This window comes from Canis lupus, chromosome 24, assembly GCF_003254725.2.
Source record: "Canis lupus dingo isolate Sandy chromosome 24, ASM325472v2, whole genome shotgun sequence".
Classification (NCBI taxonomy): domain Eukaryota; kingdom Metazoa; phylum Chordata; class Mammalia; order Carnivora; family Canidae; genus Canis; species Canis lupus.
This window is the reverse complement of record NC_064266.1, coordinates 14,922,217-14,944,817: the sequence shown is the minus strand read 5'-3', so window position 1 is coordinate 14,944,817 and position 22,601 is coordinate 14,922,217. Positions and strand designations below refer to the sequence as shown.

Genomic DNA, 22,601 nt, shown 5'->3' with positions numbered 1-22,601 from the left:
TCCCCTGGCTCCTCAAAGCAGAAGAAATCTTAATTGATCTTCCTGACTTTTTGCATGAAATAATAGCAGAAAAATGCCACATTAGAGATCCTTAAGGCAGATAGAACTGAAGAAATGTATCTGGCTCACACTTTAGGGTTCTGGATTTAGAAGAGAACTATAAATTGAAGAACTGAATTTATACTTGAAGCCAACAAAATACTGGCTCTTGATTGGTTTCTGTGGCAGAGCGACAGTCAAATATTCTTGGACATAAATTAGCATTTTTAGGGTATTTAAAAAAATTCAACAATGTAACACAGTATTAATTGTTAGACTTGCAGATTTGAAGTAGTTGAAAAAATGTATTTCTTTTCTCTAAATATTTACTAGATTTATTAAACAGATCAATTTAGTTTATTGTATAAAATATCCCTATCTGTTTATATCATTATGTAATTGTTCTTTACATCAGGAAATTTTTCTTATATTTACCTATCACATGGCTGAAGAGGAGTATTAAGTAGTCCTTTAATTTTCTCCTCTAAACAATATACAAATATTGTTTTCACCACAAGATACAAATTAATTCAGAAGAGGCATAATAAGCACTTTTCACCACAAGATACAAATAAATTCAGGGGAGTGATGATAAAATCACCAGATTTGTGAGATTCTATCAAAATTATTGTTTGAAAAAATACATCAACCTCATTTATTCTTTAGAAGACAACTAATTAAACTATGCTAGATCTAAATTTTTAGATCTAAATTTTTATTTAGCAAATTAATCATGTTAAACTGTAGTTGGTTGTCTAACAAATTGAAGAAATTAAATTGCTTTACTTTTTTACATCTGTAATTTTCTAAAATCTATTGCCCTATTGTTTAATTTATTTGCAAACTATGAAATTAAAATTAAGTGCAGTGATACCACATATCAGGTATCAGGTTATGTAAGGGAAGGAGGATAATATTCAAAGTCTCCTCCTAAGTGACACTTTATTAAATTCTGGAAATAACAAGTCTAATAGAATAATATATTCTTCAATGTGTTATTTTCAAAAGCAAGAATGCAGATGATAACCAAAATTTATTTTATGTTATTAGAGCAGCTTGTCCATACTAAGCTCAGAATAACTACTTAATCTCTTTAAACAAGGGTTATATAAGAAAATTATAGCTAGCGCAGAGTAGCATGTGGCTTCCTTGCCAGCGACTGCCAAGAGAATAGTTATCCAAATAACGAAATTAGACAAGCAGTTCATCAATAATGGGGTCCTCTCTCTAATATTCAAATATTTATGGCTCCACCCAACCTAAAGTGACACAAAACATATCTAGTCCTCTTCATGTCAACTATGAAATAAATCTCTTCTGGTATTATTTGATTATAGTGATACTTTGTAATGACACCCAGGAGGTTACTTTGCAAGTGCTTGGAAAGGAAGCATAGTATTTTGAGACTAGCTAATATCTTGGAAGTCACTTTGTTCAAATGCCTCATTTTAGAGACAGTAAAACTAATACTCAAAGGCATTGGTGACTTGCCAACGACACAAAATTTAAGCATGAGAAAATCAAGAATAGGGCCTGACTGAGTTTGGAAACTGAATAGTCCACCATTGAGTAGTAGAAACAAGCTTTAGTGGTAGAAAGAACCAATGGAATACAGAGGAAATATGATCCCAAGCACAATAAGATGACAAGAAGCAAAAAAAAGTGAATGAGCATAAGGAATATTACCAAAAGGTCCCGCAGAGTTTCATGTTAGCATTGTGCAGCAATTTGGGTCATCTTGAAGGTCCATGTGTTAGTTCCATGGGGATGATTCCACTGACTTGAAACGGGCCATAGGAGAGTCAAGAGATATACCAGCACTACTGATACAAGTTATTAACGTGATCCTTGTCTTTCCAACTAGTTTATTGATATCTTCAATCTCATAGAGAAGCTTTTTTGCTGTCCTCCACCCTAACTGACTTACACAAAGCCATGGAAATGATTGATTAGAAACAAAAGAACTCAGGCCAACTAAATTCAGTGATAAATCCCACTGAAGATAAGAGTATATATCTAACAGAAGATGTTTGACCAGGGTGTTAAACCTGGTTAAAAGCATGGTACCTGGGGACAGAGTATCAGGGTTCAAATCCCAGTTCTGTCTCTAGCAGGCTGATATTGGGCAAATTGTTTCCCCTTGTTTTGGTTCTTTAAATACATCTATAGGGGCATCTGAATGGTTTAGCAGTTGAGCTTCTGCGTTTGGCTCAGCTTGTGATCCTGGAGTCCAGGGATCAAGTCCCACATCAGGCTCCCCTCAGGGAGTGTGCTTCTCCCTCTGCCTATGTCTGCCTCTTTCTCTATGTGTCTCATGAATAAATAAATAAAATCTTAAATAAATAAATAAATCTATAAAATGGGAATAAGTAATAATAGGGCTGTGATCTAGACGAGATAACAAATATAAAATGAATAGTGCCAGGCCCATAGGAAGTGATACTATGACATTAAGTGATTCCATAGGAATCTCACTATAGACTTGGAAAGCACTTACTTTTTTTTAAGGTAATTCTATATTTTCATCTAAGAAACTATTGATCTATTTGGCATTATATAAAGTTTGAAAAGCTACACAAAATTTGAAAAGATAGTTTAGCTGCTATAGATACCTTTGTAAGGAGGATTTGGGGAAAGGTGGATTTTTGCTTACTATGAATATCCAAAAAAAATGAAATCTAAATTTTTGGATTGTTAAAATAAGGCAGTAAGTCCTCTTAGATCCAAACATAAAAGGATTTGTTTTTTTAAATATTTGCAAACCTTGAAAATAGGGAGATACGAAAATTAGCATCTATTTCATAGCAACTATGTGCTAGTAATTATTTTAAGTACTTTAAGATGAGACTGAATAGGGACACCTGGGTGGCTCTGTGGTTGAGTGTCTGTCTTCGGCTAAGGTCATGATCCCAGGCTCCTAGGATAGAGTCCCACATCAGGCTCCCCACAGGGAGCCTGCTTCTCCCTCTGCCTATGTCTTTGCCTCTCTCTGTGTGTCTCTCATGAATAAATAAATAAAATCTTTAAAAATAAGATAAAATAAAAAAAAATCAGACCCAATTAACAACTTAAGTACATTTTATAAACATAACTGTGAGTAAAAAAAATTCAAGTTGCAAAATATTACATACAGTACAGTTCCAATTAGATACAATTAAAAATAGGCAAAATTAATACTTTTAGTCTCATATACCAAACTGATAAAAATATTTTTAAAAAATCTATGGAAGTGATTATCATAAAAAGCAAGCTAGTAGTTATGTAAGGGAAGGAGGAAGAGCATGTGTAATAGAGAGGAGATCGATGGGGGGGTCAAGGTTTCAGAATTGCTGGCAGGGTTGATGTCTGTACTTGTATCCTTGTACACTTATGTTTATTCACTTCTGTAGTGTAATATTATATTTCAGAATAAAAAGCAACAAAATTTTAAGAGGTGAACATTTAAAAAATTGCATAGTTTCCATACGGTATATACTGCCTTGTTTGAAATAATAACAATTGTGGTAAAGAAACCTGACTCAACCTGCATATGGAGTCTCATTCTCAGCTACCAATGCCTGATTCCACAGGCAATTTGTAGACAGGAAATGTATAGCAAATTAGTGCTCAGCAAATATACCCAACAACAAATTTAATGAAGATGGCAATGTTTCAATACCAAATGAGGAATGAAACTTGTCAAAATCATGGTGTCTATAAAGGGGAATGATACATGAAGCATTTCATCATCCTCATCATGTCTTACTAAAATAATTTTGTGCCTTTTAAATTAAGCAATTGACTTGGAAGCAATGTTTCAACTTGTGGCCTTGTATTAATAGAAGCCAAGAGAGTAATGGGGCAAAATATACTTAGTGATGAGTCAAAAGTGAAACTGGTTTGGCAGATCTATCTCACCTCAGTGGCAAATAATTAACCTACGATGAAAACTGAATCTGACTACACTGAGGTATAACTGAAGGTAAGTTTCTGAAGGCACAGCTAACTGTGAATGGGTTTATGGATCTCATGGACTATTGATTTATTATGGAGGATCAAAGGCATATATTAGCTCACTATATCACTCAACGAAGAAATTGAGTGATATATTGAGTTCATCAACTCCCAGTATTTCTAATGTTTGTTCATGAGGTTTCTAGATGGGTGCCGGATTGTATTTTCCAAAAGTGGCTGCAACATTATCCCCATTCACAATGCTCTTCTAAGTCCTTACTATTCCTCCATCATGAAATAAAATCTGATTCTCTCCATATGAAACCAGGAGAGTTTATAACTTATTTATAATCAATAAACGTTGGTAAGTATGATAGTGTATAATTTTTGAGTCTAAGGCATGAAATATAGTACTACCTCTATCTTACTTGCTAGACTACTCATTATTAAAGCCTTCAGACGCCGTATAAATTATCAACTGCCATAGGGCTGCCATGTTAGGAGGAAGCCTAAAATATTTAACACATAGAGAGTACATGGTGAGGACATGAGACTAAATGAAGGGAAAGAGACGTCCAGCTAGCGCGTTGTTGCTGCAACCCTTCAACATTGGAGGTTGTAGCTATAGCCATCATCTGACTACAACCACAATTCAAAACCAAAATCATTTACAAATTCTCTTTACCCACAAAATTCATGAGCAGTTACTTAATATTTATTGTTGTCTTAAGTCACTAAGATTTAGGTTGATTTGCCACAGGCAGTAGTTAACTGACCAACTAACTAGATTATTCTCTTAATCTTCAGGGCTTTTTGTTCTCATTGAAGGATTATGTATGATAAACAGGAGCCTTTATACATATATCCATGTGATATTTATAGTTGATTACTTCAAGTTATTTGATCAACCTTGCAAAAGTTTGATATCATGCATTTGACTTCTGACATGGTTATTCATGATCATTTTGATAAACCCATGAATGCAGACTTTTAGTCCACAATATGTAATCTGAGGTAGCATCAGCAAAACAAAACAAAACAAAACAAAACAAAACAAAACAAAAAAAACTCTGAAAATTCTTCCTCCCTTAAAGCAATGAGAACACCACCAAAAATTGTCAGGTTTAAATTTTTCACAACTACAGAAATTAACCAAAGGATTGAAGTAATTTCTGAAACATTTATTTAAGAAAAATGCTGAATCTTGGTAAAAACAGTGAGTTTTGTGGCATCTTAATTTACCTCATTCCCAGTCCAGCTCCTCAGAAGCCTTAAAAACCAACAGCTAACAATCATCCCCAAAACTAACAGCCTGGCCACCACTGGTGGTGGCAAAATGGATTTAGAGTTTCTTCAAAATCCCATTCCTAGAGGAAGATCATTATTTAACCTGTCTAGTGGTTCAATGGCATACAGTACTTGGAAGGCTGTCTTGTTTGACCTGACTAGGAGTTTGCTTCATATAAGCTGCTTTTTCCTTAGAGGCATTTGTTGCAACAGAGGCAACTGTACAACATCACGGTTGCCTGGGTAGTAGATAAAGATTGGGACAAACAATAAGCAAACCAAAAAAGCTTAAAAGGAAAAGTAGGGAAATGGGATGTCCTTAAAGGATTTTGAAAAGCTCAAAGTTGTTTCTGAGAGTCTCGGATTATTCACATATGTAGGGCTGTGCCCATGCCTAGGACTGTAAGCGTGCTAAATGCTAACCTCTGACTGACCAGAGGTTCTGTATAAGCAGGAAGTGAAGGCTAAGGCAGAGTTGTAAACTGCCTGATTGACTGTTGAAGGTTTACCCCAACCAGACAGAATCCTTTAGCAAAGACTGGAAAGTTATTGGTTGCAGTTATTTAAGGAATCTCTGTTCTGTCATCAGCTATTAAGATAGCTGGATGGAGATTTCAGTGAACACACAACAAAAAATATAGACTAGAAGAGTTTTAAAGCTTTACTCTGATAAATTCTTGAGTTATCTAAGATTCGTTCCTAGCTAGATCTCTATTTTTCTCTTATAAATGGTATCTTCTTTTGGTTAATGTTTTTCTAGCTGTTTGTTGTATCAAAAGAAACATGTGTTTATCTCTATTAATTATTTCAACTACTTTAGTGCTCGCTTCGGCAGCACATATATTTCAACTCCAAATAAATATATTGGAAATGGGGTGTCTGGGTGACTCAGTCAATTAAGTGTCCAACTCTTGATTTCTGCCCAGTGTTGTGAAGTTGAGCCCTGCGTGGGGCTCTACACTGAGTGAGAAATCTGCTTAAGATTCTCTCTCTCCTTCTCCCTCTGCCCTTTCCCACTCTAAGGAAATATAGATATATCTTCTAATATGTATTAACAAGTATATGTATGTAATTTTGTGGCCTAATGAATGGTAAACTCTGCTGATCAACAGTTCCTTTAAGAAGAATATGTACTCTGTATTTTTAAAGAATAAAATTTGATCTGTATCTAATATATCAACCTTATCCATTATTCAGATCTTATCTATGATTTCTTCTTTTCTATACTTATTTTCCCATGAGTCGACAGGGGTAAAATCAAGTCTATAATTTTTGTTTCTGCTCATTTACCCCTGCATTTTTTATATTTTGCTTTATGTATTTGAGTACTATGTTATTTGTTGCATGAAATAAAACATTATGAAGGGTATTTCATCACTATGGATTGTATCTTTGATGTTACACTATGTCCCATTTGGTCCTATTCAATAGCTCTTGGCTTGAATTCCACTTATCTAATACTAATATAGTGTCTCTAACTTTTTGTTTCATTTTTATTCCCTTTTAAAGAACTTGCCTCTATATTTTTCCCTTTTACAAAAATTTCCCCATTTATACTTCCCTTTTCTTTCCTTTTTAAATCAGTGTTAATACTTTAATGCAACAAATAACATAATACCCAAATACATAAAGTATAAATAGTTCTTGATGTTATGATGTTAAAGACAACTTTTTTCTTAATTAAGAAATAATTATCATTTAAAAAATAATTGAATGTCACTTTATTTCGAGTGCATTAAGCATCCATATGTTGGATCTATTTTCTACTTTCATTTTCTTTTTTTTTTTTAGATTTTATTTATTTATTCATGAAAGACACACAGAGGCAGAGATGTAGGCTGAGGGAGAAGCAGGTTCCTCACAGGGAGCCTGATGCGAGATTCAATCCCCAGACTGAGGATCATGCCCTGAGCCAAATATAGATGCTCAACCACTGAGGCATCCCGTCATAATCTCTTGAAATTGCATTCATCTTTTTTCTTCTTCCTCCTTCTTTGTTATTATGTGCTCTATATGTGTATAAAAATTTGTTAGATTTCCTCTATCACTTTCTCAAATCTTTACCCTCAATAGGCTACCTTTTCTCCTAATCTTTCCCTCTTGATTAATTTAGTTGTAATATCAGCTTATCTTTATACATTTCATGTTTTTTTTTTTGAAGGAGAAATTTGTTACAAGAAATTTTTCCATTTCCAAGGGTATATTGACTTCCTGTGTTGAGTATTCAGCTTTTCCTCCCTTCTACCTTCACTTCCTCTCCCCCTTCTTCTTTACTTTCCTCTTCCTTCTATTTCTATAGCCTGTTTGCATTATTGGCATGCCATTTTGTTTCATCTTCTTTATCTATTTTACAAATATTCTTTGCTGGCTTAGATTTCCTCTCTAACCTTCTCATGCTCAGTGCTCTGGCCATTTGACCCATATGGATGGCATCAATGGACTCTCTACTCTCTACCTTCCTATTGAATTTGACTTATGGTGAGAAGATTGCAGGGAAGAGGGAAGGATATTTATTCCTATACAGTTGTCATAGGACGTAGTTGTCCATGTAGCCATTCCTTCTCGCTGCTTTTTTGGGAGATTTGGGGGATTTTGTTTGTTTTTATTGTTTTGGTTTTGGTCCCACAGAGCAGAGGATATAGTTTGTACCCACCATGGTACAGATATCCAAATAAATAGTACTGGTCGTTTGTCTCTGCACTATTCCTGTGAGCTGTCTTCTGAGCTTTCTTCCTCACAAATGGGATGCACTTGTTACATTTCTGTACACCTTTATTTTATACAGTTTTTCTTCAACGGTGGCAAAATTAACTTGACTGTAGTGGTGAACCAAAAGTATCCTTGTCCATCCTTATTCCTCACCCCAAGAAAATTCTAGATCATATGGGTGCTTGTGTCTTCCAATTTTCTCACAGTTTTTTTTTTCTCTGACCTGAAATCATAGTTATAAATCAATCAGATTCTGTGGGCTGAAGGAACAGTATGCCACAGAGCGTGTCCTCTGGTAGAAGTTTTCCTCGAGTGCTAGGTGTTTGCCTGTGGTTACTGAGCAGGAGCTGCCTCTCTGTACCCCCAGCCCAGTTCACTCCTCTACGTCCATGTCCATTGTTGCAAGCAATATTCTTCTCAACTTTTATATGTTTACTTTAAATCAAGGTTAGTCTATTTGTATAAAATTTTTTAAGAATCTAAAATTAAGAAACATAGTTGGCTGCATTCCTTGTTTGTAAAGTACAGCTCCTATCAGGCAGCCCTCTCCAATTATGATAACTATGCATCAAATGCTTTTGTCCTTTCAGGTTTTGCAGTAGTAACAATTCCAATGTTACCAGTTTGGTGATACTATGCTATTTCTTATGATGTTTATATATATATATATATATATATATATATATATATATATATATTCAACCTACCATATCTCTTACAATAAAGTAAGACTTGTGCTCTGAGACATGAGGAGAGGAACCACTTGGGAAAATATACATGGTCTGAGAACTTTGATTTCCTCAATTTTCTCTGACCAGTTCTTGCTGGCTGAGGAAGCCCTTCCATCTCCACAGAGGAATCCATCCATCCTCTACATAAAAGCCTTATATCAACTGCAAAACTTGCACATAAGGGGCAGTAATGTCCCAAGCAGTCAGTTCTTGTCAGGACACATCTACACCATTCCTCATTGCCATCAGCCCTATAATGAGATTTAGATGTCAACATAGCCCAGACAGAAAGAACATAAGATCTGACATGAAAAGAGAGTATATCCCAAAGGTATTGTAAGATTTCACCAATCTGTATTGGCCAAGGTATGGGTATCATATAAGACAATGAAATATATGGGTCTTAGACAAAGAAAGAGAAATACAACTCTTGAGTAAGACAAATTATTGACATGAGTACACTCACCTAGAATTTAAGATTTAATGCATTGGCTTGAACACTTTAAATGATACTCATAGTCTTATAGGTTAGCTAACTGAAGTTTGATCAAGTGATATTGAAATGCTGGAATATCTCTGGCATCTTGAGAAAAACTGAGACATCAGGGAAATGGAAATATTGGTGGAGATCTTGTGTGTAAATTACTCCTAGAACAATCATCTGGTTTGTCCAGGACTAAGGAGTTTCTAGGACATGGGATTTTTAATACTAACACCAGGACAGCCCGGGCAAACTGGGATGAATGGTTACTCTTAACTTCCACCCTTGAGAAACAGGAGAACAGTCTTTAAGAGGCATAAAGAAATCCATTGGTGATGGCAGTGGTGTGGGAGGTGCCGAGCACTTTAAATGCTCTCTAGTGGTTGCTTTCTCTAAGCCAGAGAGATTATGGGGACACTTTAGTGGAATTAAGTTTCTGGATGCCAGTAGGAATACTGGGTTCCCACAATCATAGAAACAGGTAGTGGACCATGAAAGAGCAGCCCCATTCTGTGGTTATTTCCTGAATCCCAAGTAGAAAAACATAAATAGATTACTTAATAATTCACAGAATCCAGACATTGGCTCTCTGACTTATAGATCGAGAACTGTTATGGCAGGTCATATAGAATTTCCCCTTCTTCACATCTTGTCCCTCACACTCTTTCATATTGTAAAGCAAAAACAATGGTATATTTCTAGGCATATCTCTCAGTGACAGAGCTTGGTATCTCCAGAAAACAGTTGCATGATGCAGATTGTGGTTCTTACCAGTTCACCATTTAACTTTCCTATTTGACCTGTGCAAAGAGTCATATAGATTGTAAATTTCTGCATACCCAATCAGGTGGAAATGCTAATCAGAATTGTAGTTTTAGAGTGATATCTTGATATCTTTTAGAGTGATATATTGATACAAATCAATATAATTCCTGACAACTCTACAATTATTGACTTAGCTAGAGCTTTCTCTCTTGTACTTTGTAACAGGATAGTTGGAAGTAGTTTGCCTACACTTGTTGAAAACAACTGTTTCTATCCTGCTTAAAGGATGTGTCATCTTTCCTACTTTCTAACATAAGAAACATATTTGCTTCATAACTATTAATCCATCGATGACAACCCTCCTAAATGAAAGCCATTAATGTATATACAATTATATCGTTATATCTATTATCCTATATAAATTCCAGTGAGAAAATTATAACTAATAAATTCTCAGAGATGGAAAAATATATTAATTGAACAATAAAAACAGCTTTGTGTCAGTATCAAATTAGAACTAGAAAATAAATAAATCTAGGTTGTAAATAATATTGTACTCACCAAAGGAGGAAGAGAAGATTTGATAGTGGATGGTGGACAAGGGTATGAAGGAGTTGTTCTTTGGAAGGTGATAGAGAGCAGATTGATATTTAGGAAGGCATTCAATAGCAGAATCAGGTGTGCTTATGATAATATTCTTTCCCTTGAGAATGTGAAACTGGAAAGAAGCATCTAATGTGCAAGGATTTGGTATTTCTATAGAAGGAATTCAATCTGTGGGTAGAAAAACTGCTTATTTGAAGCATGTGGAAATTATGTTTCTTCCTGAAACAAAGGGGCTTTTTATCACTCTCCCTGGGCCTGCATAAGCAAAGCAAAACATTTTAGGTTCATGCAAACATGGCATGCAAGTCAAATATGTTTCACATGGTATTATCTGGGTAGCATTGGCTAATTTAAATTGGTTGGTGTGTGTTTGCCTGAAATTTTATTGTTGAGGTATCACTTTCTTATAGCACATGTATTTAGTGTGTTTTGGGTTGAATTTTTTTTAATGATAACAGCAAAAGAAGTCATTGTTCCAAGGTGGTTCTAACATTTCCATAGCCATGATAGCAAAGGTCATTAATTTAATATACATCCCATGAATTAAACTTCTGTAGTCCAGAAGGACCCTGGTCATCTTCATATCTCAAAGAATATCACACTGGTCCATTATATTGCTGACATAATGCTAATTCAACCTTGTGAGCTAGAAGTAATAAGTATCTTGGATGCCTTAGTAAGACGTGTATGGCCAAAAATAGAAAGTAAACCCTCAAAATCTCAGGAACCTATGATCTGGAGGATTTCAAACATCTTTTCTAAAGTGACAGACAAGTTATTACACTTATATTGCAAACCACCAAGAAAGAGCCACAATGTTTAACAGAGCTTTTATGTAGAGAGGCAGTATATACCATATTTAGGCATGAGGCTTGTTGGGCCCATAATCTAGGTTATCTTTAAGGCTGTCCTTTTGAGTGGGGTCTAGGATAAAAAGATTTCTATAGCAGCTCAGATTTTGGCTGTCTTCTTGGCTGCAATGCTGCATGGGCCTTATGATCCACCAGACCCAATAGTGTGGGCACATTTGAGGCCAGAAGAGATTTCTATGAAATCTCTGGCAAGTCTCAACAGGAGAATCACACAGTAGATTGCTAGAGTTTTAGAGTAAGGCCACTTCATCTGCAGGCAACAAATATTCTCTATTTTAAAAGCAACTTCTGGCTTGCTACTGGGCCCTAATAGACTGAATACTTGATTATAGAACATCAAGTGATTATGCAGTCTGAATTACCTGTCATGCACTGAGCATTATCTGATCCATTGAACCATAAAATTGGATGTGCACAGCAGCATTCCATTACAAAAGAGGAACCATATTTGTGAGACCATGACTGAGCAGGCTTGGAAGGCACAAATAAAATGGCTTGAGTAGATAGTTCCATTTTACCTTTCCTTTTGCTGTGCTGCCTCTCCCTCATTCCACAAATACAAACTCAAGATAAGCTCATTATGACCCGGTGGCAGATTGAGTAAAAAGCTCAAGCTTTGTTTGTGGGTACGTTTACATGGCATGCTGGCACCAACTAGAATTAGAGTCATTGCTTTCAACTCTATTCATGAATGGCCCTCAAAAATAGTAGTGGCTGTCATATAGTTCCTCCTTTTTATAGCCAGGTACAAAGATCTAAGAATCAAATGTTTGAAATGGAAGTGACTACTCTATTATGGATAAGATCCACATAAAGAACGTTTGCTTCCTGCCTCCATCTATTTTGGACTTGAGAGCTTTGAAGGTCCCAGTACTTATCATGGGAAAGTTTCCAGGCATCTGGTGATGGTTCTGATGAATGGACATTAACCTCTTTGTACCAGCATTCTGAACTTCCTGTGTCACTGAGCCAACAAGCAGAAAAGAGAACTAGTATTCTGGGTAAAGTGGTTGAATTTTATTACAAGGTAGATTAAGGTTGGTAATATACAACATAGGCAAGAAAGACTATGTTTGGAACCTAGAGGGTTTTCTGGTAGCACCTGTTAGTACTTTCTCTGCAAATACACCTAATCAATGGATAATTGTGAACCCAGGATTCATATCTCACAGGAATAGGATTGAGTCACCATTCTACTATAATATCCCACCCAGCCAAGGTACTAATGTAGGACAAGCAAAACAAAAAATGAAGAAAGACGATTAATTAATACATTAAGTCACATCCATGGCCAGCTATAAACCATCTATCTCTAAGGGCTACAACAATCTCTTCCCAGATCTCTGGCTAATACTACATTATATTTGACATGGGAATTTCTCTTTGGAACTTTAATTTTCACAAACAGCATAGCTGGACCTCCTTGACTACGTGCATACCTTATCTGGGCACAGTTTTTTATCTCCCTTCAGTCTTGAGTTTACAGTCTGGATATTGATGGTTCCATTAACCCCACTTTCCAGTGTCTCTGGATGGAGATCCTAACTGGAGTTATGAGCTGCTGTGGCTTATAGATTGAATGAAAACTTTTCAACATATGTTAATAAATTTTCTTGTAATGGAGCTCATTTCACCCACTTTGTAGTTCATTTAGCATGTTGCCTTGGTTGTGGTGTTTGTCAACCATTAATATGATTCTCAAATTCATGAATTCTATCTAGATGTGTTTCTGGTCATGAAAATTAACACATGGCTCTTGTAATGTTGCTTAAATATCCTTTCCCAGAGTGAAACTCACTGTCAGACTATCTCAGAGAGAAGAAGAAATGGGTGAATCTTTTGTGAAATATAAGAGTTTTAATTACTGTGTTATTTCTGGATATTAAGAGTCAGATTGGTATGAAGGATTCCCTTAAGGGAGTTCACATTTCGTTTGTTTTTGGTAATTCTTGTTTTTAATTCCTGGTGGTTATTCGTTAAAATTCTATTTTTTTTTGCATCCTCTCAGAAGGAAACACAATACACATTGTCCAGATAAGAAACCAAAAATTGAGTAAAGATGCTGTTGAAAAATTGAATAGGGAAATAAGTGGAATAAAAATTGTGAAAATGTGTCTTTCCCAAATACCCTATGTCATCTGACTCTTCTTCCAATTATCAAACATATTCCTTAGCATACAAAAATGTTTCCAATTGATTTTATAAAGGTAGTATAGCCATAATATTGAAATTATTGTTCACTGCGTATTTCATCATTGGGCAACATTAAACACACTATCTCATTATTTCACAACAACCATTAAGTATCAGATAATATTTTATGCATACCTTATGGATGAGAAAAGTAAGGCTTAAAGCAGTTGAGAAACCTGTTAAGAGTATGAGTCAGTATGTCAACTTAGATATATTTGTTGCATGAGACAATTGATAAAAAGTCTGTGCTTCCCCTGACTAGTAAATAAAAGTTCATTTGGTTGGAGTGAGAGTGAATTTCATAAAGAGAAGAACTTAAGCATGAGTGAGTTCTTAAGATGGAATTAGAGAGTCTACCTTCTGACTAACTTCTAGATCAAGGGCTAATGAACAGAAAGTCTGGACAGAAATGAGGGCCTTCCAAGGGCAGAAAAAGCTTGTTCCCAAATCAAGAGTAGGCTTGTAATCCTGAGATTACAGCAATAGGAAGTACCATAGAAATGTCCTCTGTGCCAGAATGATCCATAGAGTAGAAATGGAAACAAGACAGGTATAGCTAGTATATAATGAAGTTGCTCTCAGTCTCACACTCTGGTCTTCTGATGTCTCAGAGAGGTGTGGGAAAAGATGAAAATGTTTCTCATGCCAGAAGATGAATGACAACCCACCTAAAGTATCTTTACATTGTGGACAAAGAGATGGTAAAGTGATTTGCATTATTTCTTGAAGTTGAGAACATCTTGGCAAAAAAGCATTATGAATAGGTGACTACCAAAGATGAGTGTGATAAACTACATTATGGAAAGTGGCAATAGAGAGAGGACTTCAAATGACCAGTTAAATACTCAACATTGACACAATACAAGCCATCCAGTAAATAGGATCTTGCATCAGGGAGGAAGACAGAGAGGAATAACACTAAATTAACAAGGTTTCCCTCCAAAGAGGCACCTAGCTACTTGCAGATTAGTTAGGCAGCCTGTTGATCTTGGCTGTGTTGGTTCATATGCTTGGGTGTTGGCTGGCTATTGACTGATCTAGTATGGACTTGGCTGGAGTGTAATGTATGATACAGTTTTGCTCCATATCTCTCATCCTCTAGTAGACTAGCTCAGGCGTGTTCTCATGACAGTTGTATAAGGACAAGAGAAGAAGCAGAAATGTACATGCTGTTTTGTAATTCTCTGCAAACATCACACCTGCTAACATCCTATTGGACACAACTAATCACAGGGCTGCATTCAGAATCAAGGCGTGGGGGAAATAAGCTTCTCTTCAGGGAAAAGAGCTAGGAAGTATTGTGACTCATGGACAAGTTGGAGGGGTGGGGGAGAAGAGAGTACATGAAATTATGAGAAATTGGAATCATTAAATACTCATTCTATCATAGGAGGGAAAGGAAAGGATGGGTGGGTGAAACTGAAAGATCTGCCAGGAGTGGTAGTACATAAGGATTTAATTAAGGAATAAACAGTAATAAAGAACAGCGAACAGTTTCAGATGCAGAGATCAAAACTTTTTCATTTCCATCTCCCATTAGAAACCTAGATTTAGAGGAAATCCTCAGAATCATTTGGTTCTTGCCTAATTAAATATCCATTAGGAGAAAATTCATATCCTCTGCCTCCCTCAGTTTTCATTGTCAATTTTTTCCTATATTAAGCTGTCATTATTTGTTTCCTTTAAGCATATTCTTCTTTGTCTTTGCTAAACTAGAGAAAAGCAGTTTATAATCTTTCATTGACTCAAAAAAACATTTCCCTTCTTGATTGGCTATACCAATTTCTTAGCTAGTCTATTTACCGGAAATATTTGCCTGATAAACTTTGATCATTTATATAAGCTTGCCTAATACATAAAAAAAATTCCCCCAAATCCTTTCTAGTTGCAAGAAAAAAATTAGTCTTTAATATACCAATAAGAACCTGATCACTGTGGCGAGAAGTGGAAACATACTTCCAATATTTCTTGGCATACTCCTCTTTACATAACCTAGAATCAAATTAATATATTAGCGGTCTCATTACCAGGCTGTTTATAAAACCTTGGGTCCAATCTGGCTCCTGGATCCTTTCCTGTTGTCTTTATGCCCAGGCAGCCACCCCCACCCCCCGCATCTTGACTGATACAATTTCTCCTGAAAATGAGTGAGACATTCATTTAACCTTCCATTTTCAAATTCCAGTTCACTGTAGACAGCTGTGAACTTCATGCTGAATTACCTGTTCTATGACCCAAATCCTGAAAAAAATGAAGGCTGGTATTAATTTTGATGAAGATACCTCTTTCTTTGGAACAACTACTTCCAATTTTAAAAGCACACTTTCCCATTTCCTGAAGCATAGTGTCTTTACTATAGTTCCATCTTCCTTCAGTTATCAATCTCTCAACTCCAATTGAGAAATGAATAGTCTAAAATTGGCTTTTGTCTAGGGAAGGTGTATACTTTTTAAATTGCCTTTGTCTGATTTTGGTATTAGAGTAATGTGAGCCTCATAAAATGAGTTGGTGACTATTCCTTCACTTTCTATTTCTAGAGAAGTCTATCTAGAATTGGAAATATTTCTAAAATTTTTATAGAATTCACCAGTAACACCATTTGGGCCTAGAGACTTCCTTATTAGGGCTGTAAAATAAGGACTAAGTAAATATCTTTAATAGTTTTAAGATTATTCATGTTATCTATTTCATCCTAAATTGTGAACAATTGTGGTTTTTGAGGAGTTGGTTCATTTCATATAAGTTCTCAAATTATGTATATAGAACTGTTCATAGCATTACTTTTATCTTTTTTAAGTCAATGGGTATCTATAGTGATATTCTTTATTTCAGTACTAATTTGTGAGTAATTTATATTCTGTTTCTGTTATCATTCTTGCCAGAAACACATCCATTTTATTTATTTTTTCAAAAGGCCAGCTTTTGATTTCTTTGATCTTTTTTCCTGTTTTTTTCATTGGTTTGTTTTAAAATTTCAGTAATCTTGTATTTTTTAATTATTATTTCCTTCTTTTTTTGAGTTTATTTTGCTCTTGTATGGTCAAACAGTGGGAAGACTGGAAAGAAAAAAATAAAACATTAATCTTCAAGCTTGGTGGTACTTTAAATTATGATCTTCTTGCTAAATCTGTGTGCTATTACTTATCTTTTACGGTCCTCAAATATCTGACCTATGTATTCTTCCTAGGGTTTTGGTAGTATTAAATCAAAGAGAACACAGGATATACTTTTATTGGCTACTCAAACACATATTGGTATTTCTTTTCATGATGTGATTTTCTTTTTTGTTTTAAAGATTTATTTATTTATTTTTAAGGAGACAGCACAAGCAGGGGCAGGAGCAGAGGGAAAGGTATACATCCTTTAGCAGACTCCCAGCTGAGTACAGAGCCCAATGTGGGGCTCAATCTCACGATGCTATGGCCATGACCTAATCTGAAACTGAGAGTTGGATGCTTAACCCACTGTGCCACCCAGGCACCCCTAGCACAGTCAACTCTAAGCTAATGAAGGTAAACACTAGTGGTGGTAATACCAAAAAAAAAAAAAAAAATATATATATATATATATATATATATATATATACACACACACACATATAAATATATATCCATTTGAGTCTGTTTTTGTGTATGTGTGTATATGTATATATACACACAGTATATGTATATGTGTATATACAATATATACATACACATATATATAAATTTAATTAATTAACATACACTGTATTATTGGTTTCAGAGGTAGACGTCAGTGATTCATCAGTCTTATGTGACACCCAATGCTCATTACATCACATCACATGCCCTCCTGAATGTCCATTACCTAGTTACCCCATTCCCCCACCCCCACCCCTGCATCAACCCTCTGTCTCCTGTGATCAAGAGTCTTTTATGATTTGTATCTCTTTCTGATTTCAACTTGTTTTATTTTTTCCTCTCTTCCCCAATGATCCCTTGTTTTTTCTTAAATTCCCCATATGAGTGGGATTGTATGATAAATGTCTTTCTCGGACTCAGTTATTTTGCTTAGCATAATACCCTCTAGTTCTATCCATGTCTTTGCAAATGATAACATTTCATTTTTTGGCTGAGTAGTATTCCATTATATATATATGTATGTGTGTGTGTGTGTGTGTGTACACACACACATACACCACATCTTCATCCGTCCTTGGACATCTGGGCTCTTCCCATAGTTAGGTTATCGTCGATATTGCTGCTATAAACATTGAGGTGTAGGTGCCCCATCAGTCACTACATTTGTTCTTTGGAGTAAATATCCAGTAGTGCAATTGCTGGTTGTAGGGTAGCTCTATTTTCAACTTTTTGAGAAACCACTATACTGTTTTCCAGAGTGGTTGCACCAGCTTTCATTCCCACCAACAATGTAAGATGGTTTCTCTTTCTCTGAATCTTTGCCAATATCTGTCCTTTCCTGACTTGTTAATTTTAGCCAGTCTGACTGGTGTGAAGTGGTATCTCATTGTGATTGTGATTTGTATTTCCCTGATGGCAAATGATGTTGAGCATTTTTTCGGTTGGCCATTCATAGGTCCTCCTTGGAGAAATGTCTGTTCATGTCTTCTGCCCATTTCTTGATTGGATTATTTGTTCCTTGGGTGTTGAGTTTGATAAGTTCTTTATAGATTTTGGATACTAGCTCTTTATCTGATAAGACATTTGCAAATACCTTCTATCACTCTGCTATGTGTCTTTTGATTTTTGTCAACTATTTCCTTTACTTCACAAAAGCTTTTTATCTTGTGGAAGTCCCAGTAATTCACTTTTGTCTTTGTTTCCCTTGCCTTTGGAGATGTGTCTAGCAAGAAGTTGCTGTGGCCGAGGTCACAGAAGTAGCTGCCTGTGTTCTTCTCTAGGATTTTGATGGATTCTTCTCGCACATTTAGATATTTCATCCATTTTGAGTGTGTTTTTGTGTATGTTGTGAGGAAATCATCCAGTTTCACTTTTCTGAATATGGCTGTCCAATTTTCCCAGCAGCATTTGTTGAAGAGATTGTTTTTTTTTTTTCCATTGGATATTCTTTCCTGCTTTGTTGAAGATGAGTTGACCATAGAGCTGAGGGTCCATTCGGGTTCTCTATTCTCTTCCATTGATCTATATGTCTGTTTTTGTGCAGTACCATACTGTCTTGATGTTACAGCTTTCTATTTTACAAAGATGAGCCATGACAGAAGACCTGTGCAGTTCTATATTTTTGTAATGTATTAGTTGACATTAAACAGGGAGTTTAATTTTGTCTTTGCTAAATAGTATCTTATTTAGCTAGACACATCAGTCATATCTGTTAATATCATGTGGAGTCTTAAATTTATCATCCAAACAATTAGCTATTCTTCTAGTTTTGTGCAAAAACTTAATAATCCCATCATTTAATTTAATTTAATTTAATTTATTTAAGAGGTTTAGAAATTTGTTGCATAGGAAAGATACAGGAATATATCCCTTTATAATAGCATTAGAAGCCTTTTTTTCAAGCGAGCCTTGTTCTATTAGACAATCCTGAATTCCCACTTTTCTTCTTGTCCTCAAAGGTATTAAAGAATTCCTGGTCAAATAACTTACTGAAATAAAAGTTCCGTCTGTATATCTGTTCATCTATCTACCTATCTAACTACATATATATTTGTTTATTTATATATAAACTCTACATATAAACTGGCTAATATTTTACTTAGGAAAGAAATGAGATTAATTTGGTAGTATTTATTATAAAGAAGTAATATCCCGATTTATAAATGAGGGAACTGAGACACAATGAGAGCAATAAGTTTATCCAAAGTCAAATATCTAAGAAGTAGTGGACCAGGAAGTAGAAGTTAGGAAATCTAACTCTAAAATCTGTGACATTTCCATGAGATTGCTGTGATAAGCAGCCTGTATGATGGTGTCCAGTGATCCCATTCTCCTGGTATTCACAAACTAGTAGAATCCCCTTCTCTTGAGTAATTTGCTTCTGAACAATAGAATACAATGGCACAACACTAGAAGTTGGTATACAAAATGCTTACTTAGGCCAATTGACACTTAAACTGATGTTCATAGGACTTATATATGATTTCTGAAATACATTCTTCAAATTCATTTAACTTGTGTAGCTGAATTGGGATTGAATCTAGATTTTGTATTTTCAGAATTTGTGTTCTCTCCTCATGTACCAACTTTACTGTGTTGCTTATTATGAGATCAAAGTTACTTTAATGTGTTAAAATTTCAGAACTGCTTGTTTATTATGCATATTCTGTTCTTTGATACATACATATTCACATTAGTTCCATCTATCTAGGTTTCCTCTCTAGTGGTTCTTGCTGTGAATTACTGAACACTTTCTTTCTATGTTGTGACTGTTCTCTTTATTAGAAGGGAGTTTTATAGTTTTATCTATATTGAACAAAGTGTTAGACACATGTGCATGACCATAATGAAACGTAATTCTTTATGCATCTGCTTCACAGTAGGATGCTCTAGCAATATCAATGGAAAGAATGTTTGGGGGCTTTCTCAATCATTCAAGAAATCTCATGAGGACAGAGCAGACCTTGGAGGATATTTTTCCCCAAGACACTTTTGGTAGAGAAGGTTTATAGGACAGTGTCCTAAAGGTCAGTTTTTATCAGAAATATAATTTACACCAACACTAAGCCAAGAAATTAGAGCTTAATCACTGGTTCAGTAAGTCACTAAGAAGAGAAAAACCCATGAGAGTACCATTGGATTGTCAATTGGAAAGGCTAGGGCAGCTTCTCTTCTGAATTGGGGGTCAAGTGAGTGGAAAGGATATGACAAAGGCAAAATGAGTGTGAGTGCTCCATGGCTGGAGTTGAGCTACTCTCATGTTTGTGACAGTGTGTTCCTGAAAACTAGAAGCAGGCAGTGAACTTATCTGAACTAGGCCAGATACAATCAATTCAGCATGTGTTTAGAGATTATTCTAGGTGCACATTTGGGAATATCTACTTGTGTTTTTCAGCACCCCCTACCTCCCTTTAACTTATTACTCCTCAAGGCTATAGAACATTGAGATTTGGCTTTCAACTGATGTGGTTAAAGAGGAAAAACAGCCAGCCTTAATTACATTAGGAATCTAGGCAGAACCTAGTTTTAACTGGTCTCCTCTTCTTCAACTTTTGTAGGCCAGATGTTTTTTCAGTAACCCTCATGAAACTGTGCATCATACACAGATCTTATAGTCTGCAGCAAAATTTCTTTTGTTCTTTTAATTTGGCTAGAGATATAATCTGTGAGCAACCTCAATACATAAGAATGAGAAACCACTTCTGTTTTGATGGTTTTTTTTTTTTTTCAAACCTAAATGATCTAAATGAATAGTGCTATGGCAAAGAGCTCATCCTACTAAGGCCAACTTGGTAGTAGGCCACCTAGATGCTATCAATTTTGCATTCCCAGCTGGTGTCCCTGTGTAGTTTTAATAGGAAGTCCTGCGCATGGCCCTTACAAATTCCCCACTGCTTGCTGAGATGGATTAAAAGATGCAAACTCACTGAAATACGCCAAGGAATATAATGGTCTCTACAGAAGATCTGGCTGTGTCAACCAACAAAAAGTTCCAGCTGTGGCAGCCGTGTGGAACAAAGGGAACTCTTGGCTTAATGTGGAGTACATGCTTCTGACGTTCCAGTTCAGGCAAGAAATAAATAAAGCTATTACAAAGCCCTTGACCAGATGTGTCTAACATAGTCTAAAATGTGTTTGCACAGAAACTTCACTATCAACGTGGCTCATTCTTACGGCAATGGACATCTGTTCCTGAAGGTTAATGGGGGGTGCAGTCCATAATCACAATAAAGACCTGATCTGGCTGGCCTCTGAACTGCCTTTTCCCTGGCTGCTGTTGTTCACATTAATCTGCATAGTCTCGGTCATGTGTGGGTCAATGATTTATTTAACACAGAATCTAAATGCTTCTGTGTCATGGAATCAAACTCTGTCCAATAGTCAAAGACTTGAAACTTTTCATTTGTTTTCCAGGAGCAATTGTGCACATTCCCCATAGATAACTTGACACTGTTATGCCCTGTCACAGTTTACATCTGTCTTTGACTTATATTGTTCCTAAGGTTAGCTATTGATCATTATTCTCACATGAATCCTTCATTACTCTAATTGGAACCATTTATAAACACATTCCTTGGACAGATGACAAAAGGATCCATGATAGACAACTTCTTATTCAAAACAGCTGTTCAATATGTAAATCAAAAGCTGTTAAAGATTGTATTGAGCTGAGAACAATTATACAAGTTTCTAGCCTGTTGTGAATTAAAATGACTGCATTAGAACTTAAGGGATTTGTAAAGGGAGTCTTTCTTTTCAAGAATGCCAGTTCAAATATAGCTCAGGTCATTGACAAGTAATATTACGTAAAAATAATGGAAAACAAATCTATGCTCTCAGCTTTATTGTTAATAGATGATATCTTCTGAAAGCACTATTTACTATCGACAATCTTTGGTTACCCTATCTGAAAACCTAAGGCCTAAAAGGTCTTAACTAAATTAAGGAACTACTAAGAACTGATTTTAAATTTCAGAATTTAGGAACTGTTGATCATTTTAGGCACACTATAAGATTTTCTTTAAGTTACTTTAGTTCTGTTTATACACACATGTGCAGATCGCCAGGGTTTCTTCTTCCCATTTTTATCTGGAAATAAGATAAAAGTCAAAACTGAGTAATCATGTAGAGGACTATGGAAACAAAATGATTACAATGGATAACTAATACTTATTGGCTGTTTGGTCTATGCCAATCACTATTCTAAGTACTACAATAAGTATTAGCTCATTTATTTTTCATAATAACCCCAAGAGGTAAGAACTATTATAATCATTATCTCATAGATGAGAAAATTAAGCCAGTGAGATTAAATACCTTCACCCAATAAGTATAAACATCACGTAGCCCATATCAATCTCAGAATGTCCAAACAAAAGTCTAT

General features: G+C 35.5%; 1 long non-coding RNA gene across 4 annotated transcripts in view; it reads right to left on the bottom strand.

The window, feature by feature from the left end:
* The window catches only part of LOC112673615 (uncharacterized), a 297,501-nt gene that overhangs the window by 48,557 nt on the left and 226,343 nt on the right, over nucleotides 1-22,601 (bottom strand). For 2 of the 4 annotated variants that reach the window (XR_007405548.1, XR_003144937.3), the window contains one exon: nucleotides 22,047-22,306. The exons of 1 other annotated variant lie outside the window; for it this stretch is intronic. This is a non-coding gene — a long non-coding RNA (uncharacterized LOC112673615). Of the gene's footprint in view, nucleotides 1-22,046; nucleotides 22,307-22,601 lie in introns of those variants that run through there. One more of the 4 variants, XR_007405549.1, reaches the window with a different exon arrangement.